Consider the following 15,744-nt stretch of genomic DNA (forward strand, 5'->3'; position numbering starts at 1 on the left):
CAGAGGAGGAATGGCCGCTGGGAGGAGCGCAGAGAGTAGAAACACCATGGGGCATCTGAGGCAGCACAACTGGACGCCTTCCTCTGCCCCAGCTGCAACAAAACATGTCTCTCCCTTATCAACCTCTACAGCCACAGCAGGCGCTGTAACCTTCCAACAGTTTGACTTTGCCCCCAAGGTACACTCCTCCATTGTCTCCGAGACAGACGGCTGCCAACAAACCCAGTATATACAATTTTCTACACAATACTTGGCTGGAGAACCGCAAAGCAAAATTTGAAAGGTGTTTCTCCTGACCCCACCTGGCCTTGTCAAGGATTGATTTTAGAGAACGAATGGTGAGTAAGGGAAGTGGAATCATGATAGACGGAGGGGAGAAAGTGGATAGAAAAAGGTTATTCTCTCCCCTTCACTCATAGCACTAGAATCCAAGGAGTCTTGGTATTTATTTATTTATTTATTTTAAAAAAATTACATTTCTGTTCCAATCTCCCCCACCCCCCAATGACTTACAAAGCAAAACTGTAAGATTCACACTTCATTCTTTGGATTTCAGATGGGGGGCGGGGGGAACTGGTCCTTTTAACAATGTGAATAACCACATTTGAGAGACGTGGGGGGGGGGTGGAATAAGAAATAGAGGAGGATTTTTTTCCCATGGCCAAAGAGTAAGCTGATCTCTTGAGTTGCCATTATTTATATATATATCAGAAGTTATTAAAAATATGAAGGATCATCCTCTAAGCAGTCAAAGATTTGCCAGAGGCAGGGGAAAAAGGACAGGAACAGCCTGACCTTAACTTCAAAGGAAATAACAGCGTAACATATTATATATATATATATATATATATATATATATATATATATATATATATATATATATATATATATAGGCTCTCCAGTTATTTGAATGGAAAGTGAGATTATCACCAATGAGACTATAATATTCAAGTTAAGGGAAAAGTTATTCCAAGTTTTCATATATATGGAGAATATTCTTCCAAACCACCTCTAATTTACTTCATTTCACTCCAGCACAAGAAATTGCCTTATACTGTCAGATCATTGTCCATCTAACTCAATAATGTCAACACTGACTGGCAGCAGCTCTCCGGGATTGCAGATAAGGAATCTTTCCCAGCACTAGCTGGATTGAACCTGTGACCTTCTGTATGCAAAGCTCCCATGGGACCAACTTGGATAGCTTTGAAAGAGGATTGAACACATTCATGGAGGCCAAGGTTCTCAATGGCTGCTAGCAATGATGGTTATGCTCTTTCTCCATGGTTGGAAGAAGTCTGGTCAGCTTCTGTCCATATCATTGGAGGGGGTGTCATCAGTAGCAGTCATCAGGCCAGTATTGGCTATCTGACCTCCTGGCAGCAGCATCCGTGTAGCTTCAGCAGAGGTAGAGGTCACAGACCCTCCAAGTGTCCCTATTTTCTGGGGACAGTCCCAGATTTACAGAAACCATCCCGGTTTCTGATTTGATCCTGGAATGTCCCGCTTTCCCTTAGGATGTCCCTATTTTTATTGGAGGAACGTTGGAGGGTTATGGAGTTATGTGACCCCTGAGCCAAGGAGATACAACCTTTAGAAGACTTCTGAAGGTAGCCCTGTATAGGGAAGCTATTGTACTACCAACCTTACTGTATGCTTGTGAAACATGGACCACTTATAAACGCCATCTCCAACTCCTCGAAAGATTCCATCAACGGTGTCTCTGAAAAATTTTACACATCACTTGGGAAGACAGGCAAACTAATATCAGTGTACTGGAAGAAGCAAAGATCACCAGTGTTGAAGCAATGATTCTTCAACATCAACTTCGTTGGACTGGTCATGTTGTTCGGATGCCTGATGATCGTCTTCCAAAGCAACTACTCTATTCTGAACTTTAAAATGGAAAGCGTAATGCTGGTGGTCAACAAAAGAGGTTGAAAGACTGCCTCAAGGCAAATCTAAAAAAATGTAGTATAAACACTGAAAACTGGGAAACACTGGCCTGCGAGCACTCCAGTTGGAGAACAGCCTTTACCAAAGGTGTCATGGGCTTTGAAGACACTCAGACTCAGGACGCAAGGGAGAAACGTGCTACGAGGAAGGCACGTTTGGCAAATCACACCGTGATCAACTCCCGCTCGGAAACCAATGTCCCCACTGTGGAAGGGCGTGGGGATCCAGAATTGGCCTCCACAGTCACTTACGGACTCACTATTAAAAACGTGTTTATGGAAGACAATCTTATTCAGCTACGAGTGATCGCCAACGAAGAAGAATATATCCTACCCAGCACTGACACAGTCATTAAGTGTGGTGGCACATTTTGCGTGCATATGGCCTGTGACTTCCTGCCTCTCTGGAAATACAACACAACTCATCAATGGCTACTAAGGCTGGTAGCCACGCCTGCCTCCATGGTTGGAGGCAACGATGCTTCTGAATACTAGCTACTGGAGAGCACAGGAGGGAAGAGGGCTCTTGTGGCTGTGCCCTGCATGAGGGTTTCCCAGGGCATCGGGTTGCCCACTGTGAGAACAGGATGCCAGGCTAGATGGTGACAGTGTTTGAAAAAGAAAAGGTTCTGACCTCCTTTTCACTCATTTGCCTAGTCCTCAGACCTTAGTCGGCACAACTTATATGCAGAATTCATCATGTGAAAGGCTGGTCTGAATAAATCCCAAGCTGGAATTAAGATTGCCGGAAGAAATATCAACAACCTCAGATATGCAGATGGCACAACCTTGGTGGCAGAAAGTGAGGAGGAATTGAAGAACCTCTTAATGAGGGTGAAAGAGGAGAGCACAAAATATGGTCTGAAGCTCAACATCAAAAAAACGAAGATCATGGCCACTGGGCCCATCACCTCCTGGCAAATAGAAGGAAAAGAAATGGAGGCAGTGAGAGATTTTACTTTCTTGGGCTCCATGATCACTGCAGATGGTGACAGCAGTCACGAAATTAAAAGACGCCTGCTCCTTGGGAGAAAGGCAATGACAAACCTAGACAGCATCTTAAAAAGCAGAGACATCACCTTGCCAACAAAGGTCCGTATAGTTAAAGCTATGGTTTTCCCAGTAGTAATGTATGGAAGTGAGAGCTGGACCATAAGGAAGGCTGATCGCCAAAGAATGGATGCTTTTGAATTATGGTGCTGGAGGAGACTCTTGAGAGTCCCATGGACTGCAAGAAGATCAAACCTATCCATTCTGAAGGAAATCAGCCCTGAGTGCTCAGTGGAAGGGCAGATCCTGAAGCTGAGGCTCCAATACTTTGGCCACCTCATGAGAAGAGAAGACTCCCTGGAAAAGACCTTGATATTGGGAAAGACTGAGGGCACAAGGAGAAAGGGATGACAGAGGTCGAAATGGTTGGACAGTGTTCTTGAAGCTACCAGCATGAGTTTGACCAAACTGCGGGAGGCAGTGGAAGACAGGAGTGCCTGGCGTGCTCTTGTCCATGGGGTAACAAAGAGTCGGACACGACTAAACGATTAAACAACAACAACAAGTCTTTGAGAAAGAATATTCCTGCAGAACATTGCTGCTTTTATTCTTTAAAAATCTTCTTCTCCAACCACGACCGACAGTTTTTATACACACCAAACGCAACCAGCTTTCTACCATCCAACCAACCCACACCCAACACTAACATTGACCACTCTATATATACAGGTACAATTTGGTGAAAGGTTGCATGAGTCATTGTAGGCCGCTGACTCATGCTGACTTAGTTCTTTTAGCATTAAAGAAACAGCGGCCAATTTTTAGCTGTGACAGATGGATCATTGGACTGATCTAGCAAGGCTGCTCTCATGTTAAAGAGAAGTGAAGGGATCATCCTCCCTTTTAAAAATCAAGGAGGAAGAGGAGCGCAAGCCTTTTTTCTCCTGCTCTGGAGGGTAGGACTCGAACCAATGGCTTCAAGAGATTCTGACCAAACATACAGAAAAACTTTCTGACAGTAAGAACTGTTCGGCAGTGGAACAGTCTCCCTTGGGAGGTTGTGGACTCTCCTTCCTTGGGCGGTTTTTAAGCGGAGATTGGATGGTCATCTGTTATGGGTGCTATAGCTGAGATTCCTGGATTGCAGGGGGTTGGACTGGATGACCCCTGGATCCCTTCCTATGAGGAGCAGAATGTGAGGTTTAAGAGTTAAGGAAGGAGGAGAAATTTAGGCTGGTCTACTTCAGAGATAAAGGAGCAATGTATTTCTTGCTGTAAAAAGGGGCAGGGGGCAGAAGGAAAGGTTGGATTAACCATTATGCAAAGTATGCTATAGCATAGGCCTAGCCATATGGTAAACCCTTGGTAGGGCTTAAAGTGGATAAAACTATCATCCGCTAGGCACCAGCTGCTTCTGATCCTCACAACAGCATCTTGACACAGAGTGTTCAGCAGTGGTAATCCTCTACTTTTGATGCAACAAGCATTGATATGGCTCCACTACAGAAATTTCTAGAGCTGAAGCCGGTGAAAAAAATAAAATGAAAGATAGCTCACTGATGCGAATACGTTGTCCAAGAGATTCAGAATGCTACAGCAAGTAAGCATGATGCAGAACAAAAAACAAGAATGCAAGCAAATGTTTCCTTGCCTGTTGCCATAATCCCATGAGACGGGCAAGAGAAGGATGAGCAATAGGGCAATCTCTTCTGAGACGAGGCTCCGTCTGAACACAAGAACTAGTCACGAGCCACTGAAACTGTATCTTATGTTGCTAGCAAGGAAATGTTGGTGGATGCCAATGCTGGAGGGATGTTAACAACAGATGGGTGGATAGTTGGAGGGTTTTTATATTATATTGCCAAGGCCCCATGTGTGTCTGTGCATCCACATCTGAACACGTGCAACAGCTGTACCATCTGCCCCCTTGATATCAACTATGGAAGGCAAGTGGTGCCCTCATAACTAAAGTATCCCCTCCGAAGATGCCTTAGTTTGGTCCATGGGTGGTTAAGGGTGCAACACACTTGGGAGGTGCAGTATCTGCTCCATGACCTTGATGACTCCAGCTTAGGACAAAGAACTTGTGGCCCTTCAGATCTTGCTGGACTCGCAACTCACATCAGCTCCAGGAGGCCAGCCCTACCATTAGACAGCAAGGCAACTGCATCAGGTGGCAAATGCTGCTGCTCCCAAGTCCCAGCTGTATCCTTCAGTTAGAGCAGTGTATGCCACATTGCCTGATTTGCCTAACTAGTCTGGAGCCCTTGGTGGTAGTGGAGGACACAATACTGTTGCAGGGCTGAAGTAAGATCTAACTGCCACTTCAGTTGGCTTCTGTATATTAATATTTTATTAGAAAAAGAGAGTGTGGGGGGGGAGGAACAGAAAAAGTGAGTAAGGACTAATAATAATAATAATAATAAATAATATATTATTATTTATTATTTATACTCTACCTATCTGGCTGTGTTTCCTCAGCCACTCTGGGCGGCTTCCAACAAAATATTAAAATACAGTAGTCCTTCATATATTAAAAGCTTCCCTAAACAGGGCTGCCTTCAGATGTCTTCTAAAAATCTGGTAGTTGTTTCTTCCTTTGACATATGATGGGAGGGCGTTCCACAGGGTGGGTGCCACCATCGATAAGGCCCTCTGCCTGGTTCCCTGTAACTTCATTTCTTGCAGTGAGGGAACTGCCAGAAGGCCCTAGGCGCTGGACCTCAGATGTGTATATTCTTATTCTTATTAAGTCAATAACCTAATAAACTCATTCCAAATATCATTGTATTTAACCAAAGAAAGTCTGCCCATTCATATGCGTTGCCAATATTGTCATTTTGTCAAGCCATTGATTAAGAAGAATTGTATCCGTATTCTTCCCATTCATCAGTATCAGTCTCTTGGCCACCATTAGGGTGTGTAGAATCCATTTTCGCCGTCCTGTTGACAATTTCCATACAATGGGTATATAGTTCAAGAGCATAGTCACCTCTGAAAATCTTAAATTTCCCCATAGTGTCTTGTTTCTATAGTCCAGCACTTTCTCCTGAAACTTAGCAAGTGTGGGACACAGCAGAAGCATATCTTTCAAAGCATTGTCCATATCACATCTCCAGCAAAGAGCTACATTAGATAGTCATTTCTTATACAAACATAAGGATTCTGTATGAGAAATGGATGAACCGGGAGGACACACACTATATTGTCCTTCACCTCATTCAGCAAAATATTTTCAGTTGGCCCAAAGCCTGAACCAGCATGGTCAATGGTCAGGAATGATGGGAGTTGTAGCCAACAACATCTGGAAGGCTACAATTTCTCTATCCCAACTCTAGCCATGCTGATGGCATAGCATTGTATTCCTGTCTTAGATTTTGTTCTCTTTCTGAGTTCCTGAGTCTTTATATGGTAAGCAGAATAATATGACTAATTCTATGTGTCCTGATCCTGATCTCAATATGTTACTCCTATATTTATAACCACGGTGGTAAGCATCCTAAAATGGAGGCGTCCACACTGGGGGTGGGGTGGGAGGACAAAGAGAAATGACATACAGATGAGAGAAAGAAAACAAGGAAGAAGAAAAAACAAAGAATGTATCTTATCTCAGGGGAAACATTCTTCTCTTTAATCACTTCTTCTTTTTTTAAAACAAAAAGAAAGAATTCAGTCTTTGTCTTGATGATGAAAAAGAAACACAAGCTCTTTCTGCCACACGGGTCAAAACCCCTGGAGAGAAAACCTTTTTTTATGTCATTAAAAAATAAACCACTGTCTCTGCTTAATACTACAAAGAAACAAATTAGAAGCTAAATTGCAGATGTACAGGATTATATGAAAATTATATACGTTTGAGAGCGTTCTCCACAATTTGCACGCACAGGCACAGACAGTGAAACAAACAGAATTGATGGGCAAATCATTCTGAAATGGCTAAGATTTCAATTATCATTGGGAAATGGCTTTCTTGGGCATTCGCACCATTGTCCAACGCATTTTGAAAAGGGTGCCTGCTAGAATGGATTGCCTGCTTCCTTGTGTGCCACCAGCCACACAAAACAGCTTACTCCCTTCCCTCCACTATAAAAACAAGGAGAACAAAGAGTCTTGTGGCACCTCAATCTCAAGAAACTATCAAATTTAATGCGGCACAAGCTTTCATGGACCAGAGTCCCCTAAAAACTGCACACTGTCAACTCCTGATGGAACCATCCATGGTCTGAGAAAATGTTTGGGTACCCTCTACCCCATCTCCCCTGCAGCTGTTTAAGAAGGACCCATGTGCCCTGGACAGAAGGCAGAAGTGACGAAGACCAAGCCAGGGAACCTGCGCCATCAGCCAGCCTGAGAGGACCCTGTTTCTCTATATTTCCTGGGAACCTCAGCTTCAGGAGACAAATCAGGCATCTCTTGGTGCATCTGAAGACCAGACTTGGTAGATTATGTCCCATATTTCAGGAACCATGAGCTAAGCAAAAGTAGTATACTTACTCATGACAACTAAAAACAAGACTGATGTATGGAAATCTGAATGAGGTAGCACAGGTGCAATAGAGGTCATTTCCCTTCCAAATTATAGCCAACTGAGTTCCTCCTATAGCTGTTTTTACATCCAGCCAATGCATGAAGGAAGCAACTGATCCAAAAGCATGCTAAAGTCTTGAACTGAAAGTCAATGAAGTCAAAGCATACATTTTCAGCCTTTAATAAACATCCTTTTTTGTGTGTGCTTAGAAGAAGTTCAGAGGAAATCTGTACCACGGAAGGAAAGAAAAACGTTCCCATGAGCCACGCAACCAAACACGGACAACAAGATCTCAACAAAGGATCGCACAACATCAAGCCCCAAACCTTTGTGACTTCCTTGTGTAACAGCTTACATTCAAAACATGCAGAATGGAACCTAATCTCACATCTATAATTTCCACTTGCCTGGTTCATTCTTGTTCCATTGGCCATCTACCCCCACCTTCTCATTTTCACTGTTAAGCAATGGGCAGTTTTCAGTAAGGCACATGGAATTTAAAATGGCTGGGTTTTTCTTCTTGAAGAGATAGGTGCTCCAATATTTGGGGTTTTCCCACTAGGCCCAAGCCTAGTTTTAATCTAAAGTACATTTCTGAAAGCAGAAAATCCAAGACTTACCTGTTGAGCTTCCCAGCTTGACCACTGTCTCTTAACCACTCCACCACTCCTGTCTTTTATATCCTCATTTGCTTCTGAAACTGAAGAAGAAAAGGGGGGGGGGAGAGAGACACCATGTTACCAGTTAAATCAGGGGTCAGCAAACTTTTTCAGCAGGGGGCCAGTCCACTGTCCCTCAGACCTTGTGGGGGACTGGACTATATATTGGAGGGGGGGAATGAACGAATTCCAATGCCCCACAAATAACCCAGAGATGCATTTTAAATAAAAGGACACATTCTACTCATGTAAAAACATGCTGATTCCCGAACCTTCTGCGGGCCAGATTGAGAAGGCGATTGGGCCAGATCCTGCCCCCGGGCCTTAGTTTGCCTACACATGAGTTAAACGGTCAATTGTTCTATGAAAACAAAATGAATGAACTCCAAACGCCTTACAAAGGCACACACCAAAGACTTATTAAGGACTGTTGAGGCACAAAGCGGAGAGGGAGGCAGAATATTTGATGCACGGTTCTCCATCCCTCTGTGCTCATGCACATCAGCTTCAGCAAGAGTGGCCAGATGCAAGAGAGGACAGGTCTCTTGTGCCTCTCCAGAGTTATTATTGTTGTTTCCATTTATGAATCACTTCCTGTAAAAGCACCTCAAAGCAATTTCACAATAGTAGTGTTATATGCAAAGGATGTGTACACTTGTGAAGACATCCATGACCTGGAGCATGGAAGGCAGATTGAGAGCATATGGGTAAAAAATTCAGGAGAGGGAAACGACAGAGACCTTACTGTGGATGTCTGCTATAGACCTCCAAGCTAGACTGAAGAATTGGATGACAACGACGACGACGACAGCAACAACAACTTATTTATACCCTGCCCATCTTGCTGGGTTTCCCCAGCCACTCTGAGCGGCTTCCAACAAAATATTAAAAATAGAATAAAACATCAAGCATTAAAAGCCTCCCTAAACAGGGCTGCCTTCAAATGTCTTCTAAAAGTCAGATAGTTGGTTATTTCCTTGACATCTGATGGGAGGGCGTTCCACAGGGCGGGTGCCACTACTGAGAAGGCCCTCTGCCTTCCTACAGCAGCTTTCCAAACGTTCAAAAAAGGGGAGCTATAGTAACCATGGGAGACATCAATTACCCAGGATCTGTTGGAACTCAAAACTCTGCCAAGAATGTAAGTTCCAACAAATTCTTCCATTGCCTTGCTGACAAGTTTCATTCCTGATGCTGGAATCCAGCTGGGAAGAGAGGGAGGCAACAGACCACAGGAAGATAAGCTACAGATGCAGGACAATTTAGCATCTCTCAGCTGCATGTTTCTCTACCGTGTGGCTGATAGGGCAGAGGAGCCAACGACAGGCAGTCTCAACTCAGTCTAGTTTTGTCCCCATCTTCCTGCCTGCTGAGTTCTACAAGGGGCAACCCTGAGGCAAAGGAAGAGGAAGCAGACATGCAGATGCAGCCCCTGGACTGGCTGTTAAAAAAAGGGAGCCAGATGGGGGCTGGCTGAGCACAGAGAGTGTTTGATGGGACACCCTTGAAAGCACCCTGACTCATGGATTCCCAGTTGAGAAACTGGCAACATTGGCATAAAATGGCTCTGCCAGCTGATTAAAGTGGGGCTGAGCAAAGCAAGCCTGAAAGGTGAGAGATCTTTCAGCAGGCACACAAATCAGCGGTTGATAGTACAGCATAATGCTAAACTGCCTCAAACTCTTTATGGGAAGGCAAAACGAAAAATAAGCAGAGAGGACCTGCGTCCCATCTGACTGTATTATCCACGCTGGTGGGTTTTTTCGTTCTCGCCTCTAGAGATTGCAAGGATGGGAACAAAACTACCAAAGAGTTAAACCCAAAGCCATTTATACACCACAGACCATGCAGTACTCCCCCCCCCCTTTGGGTGAACAAATGAGACATTCTTTGCACTTTGCTTGTAGGCACATCATGAGTTTTGCGGATGACAGTGTGAAACTAGCAGCTTCTTTTCAACAGTGTCACGCTTTCGTAAACAAAGAAGAGATAGAGCCTCTTTCCTTTCCTGAAATGTTGCTTTTTCCTAATGCATTGTCGTCGTTACTGTCATTGGATATATTTCCCTTTTGCTTTATAAAATAAAATCAGTTTTCTTTTTTTAAAAATGAAAGCACAGTAGTAGTTTTCATGTGTTATGTTGAATGAGTGGAAGGTGACTGGACTGTGGGTTCCTCCACACATTTAGGTTAACGTGTGCAACTCTGGACTTGTTCTCAGTGAAAAGAGATCCATGCTGCTGAACTCCATCTTCTCCAGAGATTTAAGGTGCTTGTGGTCTTGTTTGATACTACATCTATAGGGATGGACCTGTTGTATCAGTCTTTGGTGTTGATGAACACATATTGCAGTAATCCAGTCTTGGGGGTACTAAGACCACAGTGGCCAAGCTATCATTGTCCAGGAATACCTGTAACTGCCTGATCTCCTGAAGCTGGTAAAAGGGACTCCTTGTCCTTGTGACCACCGAGTGACAAAGATGAGTCCAAAAGCAGCCTCAGGCCATGAACCTACTCCTGAGTGCAACCCCATTCAGAATAGACAACTGATCCATTTCTCTGACACAGGAACCAGGACCTCTCTCTTGCCAGGGTTTAACATCCAGAATTAAAAGCAGTTAAACAAACCAGAGTCGTGGGAATAGGGTGAGTTCTAAAAACGCACAGTGTCAAAGGCCGGAGCTAAGAGACACATCTTCAGCATTTGCTGAAAGCTAGTTGGTAAAGGTGCCAAATGTACCTCTGTAGGGAAAGAACTACACAACTGAGGAGTTGCCTCAGAGAATGCCCTCTCCTGGGCCACCTCCATATTTCTGAGGTTGGTGGAACTACCCAGAGTGCCCCTTCTGTTGATCTTAACACCTGGGGGGAGGGCCTATAGGGATGCAGTCTCTCAGATACTTGGGGATAAAGTACAGTGGTGCCTCAAGTTACATACGCTTCAGGTTACATACGCTTCAGGTTACAGACTCCGCCAACCCGGAAATAGTACCTCGGGTTAAGAACTTTGCTTCAGGAGGAGAACAGAAATCGTGTGGCGGCGGCACGGTGGCAGCGGGAGGCCCCATTAGCTAAAGTGGTACCTCAGGTTAAGAACAGTTTCAGGTTAAGAACAGACCTCCAGAACTAATTAAGGTACCACTGTACCTCACTGTACCTGAGGTACCACTGTAGTTTAGGGGTTTAAGCACTAGTCTGGGCCCAGAAATGAACTGCAGCCAATTTAGAACAAAGAACTTGCAAAAACATAAATTAGAGGATTGCTTTTAGTGATTACCAATGACTCATTGCATCCTAAATTGCACACTTGAAACCATCGGGACAAGTTAGTCCTGACTTAATTGAAGTACCATGTGTTTCAATGGGAATGAATTCAATTAACTTAATCTGGATTCAACTCTATCATTTTAAGGGGCAATCTCCCTGGTATACCGTTACAAATTCTCCACACACAATCTATTGCTTCCTCCTCCCTCTCAGATCAGCGAATAGTCCTTCTCCTCACTGCCTTGTGAAGTAATTCAGGACTCTGGGAGTCGACAAACTCACTTACATCTGATATGCAATTACAGAGATCTGGCTCTGTTCAGGAAATTCACTTGCTACCTTATATGCCTATCTTATATTTGCCTGCCCTCTAGAGACAGGCTTGAATCACAGTCCCATCTGCGAAGAAGCGCCACCTTTTCTTTCAGAATGTTTTGCTTGCTATGAAATAATGCACGGTGGTCTAGAGCGAAACTTCCTGAACCATGGCACTTGATTCCATAATTCATGTCAGATCTAACACGTAGATAGCTCTGATCCATAACCCATGTCGTCTGATTTCAGACTGCTGTTCTGAAAAGCACTTATGCAGTCTTTAAACAAAGAGTCCGACATGTGAAATTAGGCTTCTTCCTGAAAGCAACTTAAGTTTTAAGCAAGTTGTTGAGATATCACACCGACATCAGTCTTTTTGGTTTTGGTTTTTTACTTACAAACAGGTTTCCCCCAGACAAGGTCAGTCTGGATTAAATGGCAAGGTGCATGCAGCCTCATATCCAAATTTATGATTAAATTATTTGGCCTGCTTGAAAAACAACACCCCTCATTACCTTCTTAGGGTACTGATTTTGCTGGGTTTATTTATTTCTTTATTTATTTAACTGAACAGGATGAATATGAAAATGTTTGACATCTATGAAGAGATGCTGCCAACACTTTGCTTGGGATTCATGGGTTGAAATTGATGGCTGGGGTTCCATACAGGCTTGGTTTGGGGGTGCATAGTGTGGAACATGAAGCAACACAATCTGAGAATTAATGAAGGCTCAGTTGTTGACAACAACAACAACAACAACAACAACAACAACAACATGCCACCCATCTGATTGGTTTACCCCACTCTGGGCAACTCCCAACAAAATATTAACAACACAGTAAAACATCAACCATTAAAAACTTCCCTGAGCAGGGCCGCCTTCAAATGCCTTCTAAGAGTCAAATAGTTGTTCATCTGTTTGACGTCTGATGGGAGGGCGTTCCACAGGGAGGGCGCCACTACTGAGAAGGCCCTTTGCCTGGTTCCCTGAAGCTTCACATCTCACATTCATTTTTCACTAGGGATGGGTGAGGCTGTCAATTTCAATTTCTCTCACTTTCTCAATCATTCCCAATCTTAAACTGATTTCTACACCCATCTGCAGTATTTCTGAAGCCCTCGTAAAAATTCACAAATTCAGTACAGATTCCTCCTGATATTTTTTTTAATAATAATTTTTATTGCATTTTTCCAGTTTCAGATAATACAGAAAGAAGAAAAAACAGAAAAGATAAAAAGAAAAAGGAAAAAAAATCGAACCCTTCCAACAACTTATTTCAATCTTCTATCGGACTTCCCCACATCTCCCGCATAATGCATTCTTATCAATAAATTTAATCAGCAAGTTGTAACCTTGTTTCGCGTGTTTCTTTGTACTTTCAATTAGAATTTGAGTTTAAATCCCTTATTTTCCAATTACTCTAAAAACATAGCATATTATCACTTTTAGCTATTTAAACATTGGTTCTTTCAAAGATATTATCCAATTTCATATAAAATCCACTTTCATTACTGGGGCTAACCTTCCAAATCATGCGGCATATTATAGTTCATATAGCTTATAATGTTTTTGTAGATAATCTTTAAATTTTTCCCAGTCCTCCTCCATCGTCTCTTCTCCCAAGTCTCGGATCCTGGCAGTCATCTCGGCTAATTCCATGTAGTTCATCAGTTGCGTCTGCCAATCTTCCAGTGTGGGCAAATCTTGAGTCTTCCAATGCTTAGCGATAAGAATTCTTGCTGCTGTAGTAGCATACATAAAAAACGTTCTGTCCTTCTTTGACACCTTTTGGCCGACAATGCCCAAGAGGAAGGCCTCCGGTTTCTTAGGAAAGGTGTACTTAAACACCTTTTTTAACTCATTGTAGATCATTTCCCAGAAGGCCTTCACTCTTGGACAAGTCCACCACAGGTGAAAGAATGTCCCTTCAGCCTCCTTGCATTTCCAACATTTATTATCAGACAAATGGTATATCTTAGCAAGCTTGACTGGGGTCATGTACCACCTGTATACCATTTTCATAATGTTTTCTTTCAGAGCATTACATGCAGTAAACTTCATACCGGTGGTCCATAACCTTTCCCAGTCCTCCGACATGATATTGTAACCAATGTCCTGAGCCCATTTTATCATGGCTGATTTGACTATCTCATCCTGAGTATTCCATTTAAGCAGCAAGTTATACATTCTCGATAATAACTTGGTCTTTGGTTCTAACAACTCTGTCTCAAGTTTCGATTTTTCCACCTGGAATCCTATTTTTTGGTCTAGCTTAAACACCTCGTTAATTTGGGCATAATGAAACCAATCTTGCACCTTACCCTTTAATTTTTCAAAGCTCTGCAACCTCCAATTACCTCCAATGTTTTCTAATATTTCCCAATATTTCGGCCAGCCGGCCTCCATATTAGGTTTTTTCCGAGCCTTGGCCTCTATTGGTGAGACCCACCTCGGAGTTTTACTTTCCAGTAAGTCTTTGTATTTTTTCCAGACCATAAATATTGCTTTTCTGACAATATGGTTTTTGAACATTCCATATGTTTTAGCCTTGTCATACCACAGGTACGCATGCCAACCTAACGAATTGTTAAAGCCTTCCAGATCTAGGACATCAGTGTTTTCTAGCAGAATCCAATCTTTCATCCAGCAGAAGGCAGCAGCTTCATAGTATAACCTTAAGTCTGGCAGGGCAAAACCCCCTCTCTCCTTTGCGTCAGTTAGTATTTTAAACTTTATTCGGGGCTTTTTGCCCTGCCAAACAAATTTCGATATATCCTTCTGCCACTTTCCAAAACATTCCACTCTGTCCACAACCTGCAAGGCTTGAAACAAGAACAACATTTTTGGCAAAACGTTCATTTTTATAGCTGCGATTCGGCCTAACAAGGATAGTTTCAGTCTTGACCAGATTTCTAGATCTTTTTTAACTTCTGACCAACATTTCTCATAGTTGTCTTTAAATAAGTTCAAGTTCTTAGAAGACAGATTGACCCCCAGGTATTTCGCTTTTTTGACAATTTTTAGTTCTGTTTCCTTCTGAAACTCCTCTGTTTCAGTAGCTGTCAAATTTTTCCCTAATACCTTAGTTTTTTGTTTATTCAGCTTAAAACCCGCCACCCGACCAAATTTCTGAATCAGTTCCAAAACTCTTTTTGTACTAGATTCTGGCTCCTGTAATGTTAAAACCAAGTCATCTGCAAATGCTTTCAGTTTATATTGTTTCGCTCCGACCCGTATTCCTTGTACCTGCCGATCCTTCCTAATCATATTCAGCAACACCTCCAGGACCGAGATAAATAATAGAGGGGATAGGGGGCACCCCTGTCGTGTTCCTTTCTCAATATAAAACTCTTCTGTCACCACATTGTTCACTATCAACTTAGCCTTTTGTTCTGAATAAATTGCTTCTATTCCATTCTCAAACCCCCGTCCCACTCCCATCCCTTCCAAGTTTTTCTTCATAAACTTCCAAGAAATATTATCAAAGGCCTTCTCTGCGTCAATAAATATCAGGACTGCTTTAGTGTTAATATTTGTTTGCAACAGTTCCAAAATGTCAATAATATTCCTGGTATTGTCAAACAAATGCCTGCCTGGGAGAAAGCCTGCTTGGTCCTTATGAATTACTTCATTAAGTACTTTTTTAAATCTATTTGCCAAAATGTCTGCAAATATTTTGTAATCCACGTTTAGGAGTGAGATGGGACGGTAGTTCTTAAGTTGAGTCTTTTCAGTTTCCACTTTGGGTATCAATGTGATGAATGCTTCTTTCCACGTTTCTGGTGCCCTCCCTCCCCCCATAATCTGGTTGCAAATCTCCATTAATGGTTGTGTCAGGTAGTCTTTTAACGTCCTATAATACTTGGAGGTAAGTCCATCAGGGCCTGGAGATTTGCCTAACTGCATGTTCTGAATGGCATCCTCAATTTCCTGTTGTGTTATTTTGGAATTTAAAATTACCCTCTTCTCCTGAGATAGTTCTGGTAGGCCATTGTCTTTCAGAAATTGTTCTATCTCAATCGCTTCCTC

General features: G+C 42.8%; 1 protein-coding gene across 4 annotated transcripts in view; it reads right to left on the minus strand.

The window, feature by feature from the left end:
• SOX5 (SRY-box transcription factor 5) overlaps positions 1–15,744 on the minus strand; it is a 783,587-nt gene that overhangs the window by 574,818 nt on the left and 193,025 nt on the right. For 3 of the 4 annotated variants that reach the window (XM_081209972.1, XM_081209973.1, XM_081209975.1), the window contains one exon: positions 8,094–8,173. The gene's annotated coding sequence lies outside the window, so the exon portion shown is untranslated. The remainder of the gene's footprint in view (positions 1–8,093; positions 8,174–15,744) is intronic. The other variant, XM_081209974.1, reaches the window with a different exon arrangement.

Source organism: Podarcis bocagei (genome assembly GCF_964188305.1).
Source record: "Podarcis bocagei genome assembly, chromosome: 10".
Lineage (NCBI taxonomy): Eukaryota > Metazoa > Chordata > Lepidosauria > Squamata > Lacertidae > Podarcis > Podarcis bocagei.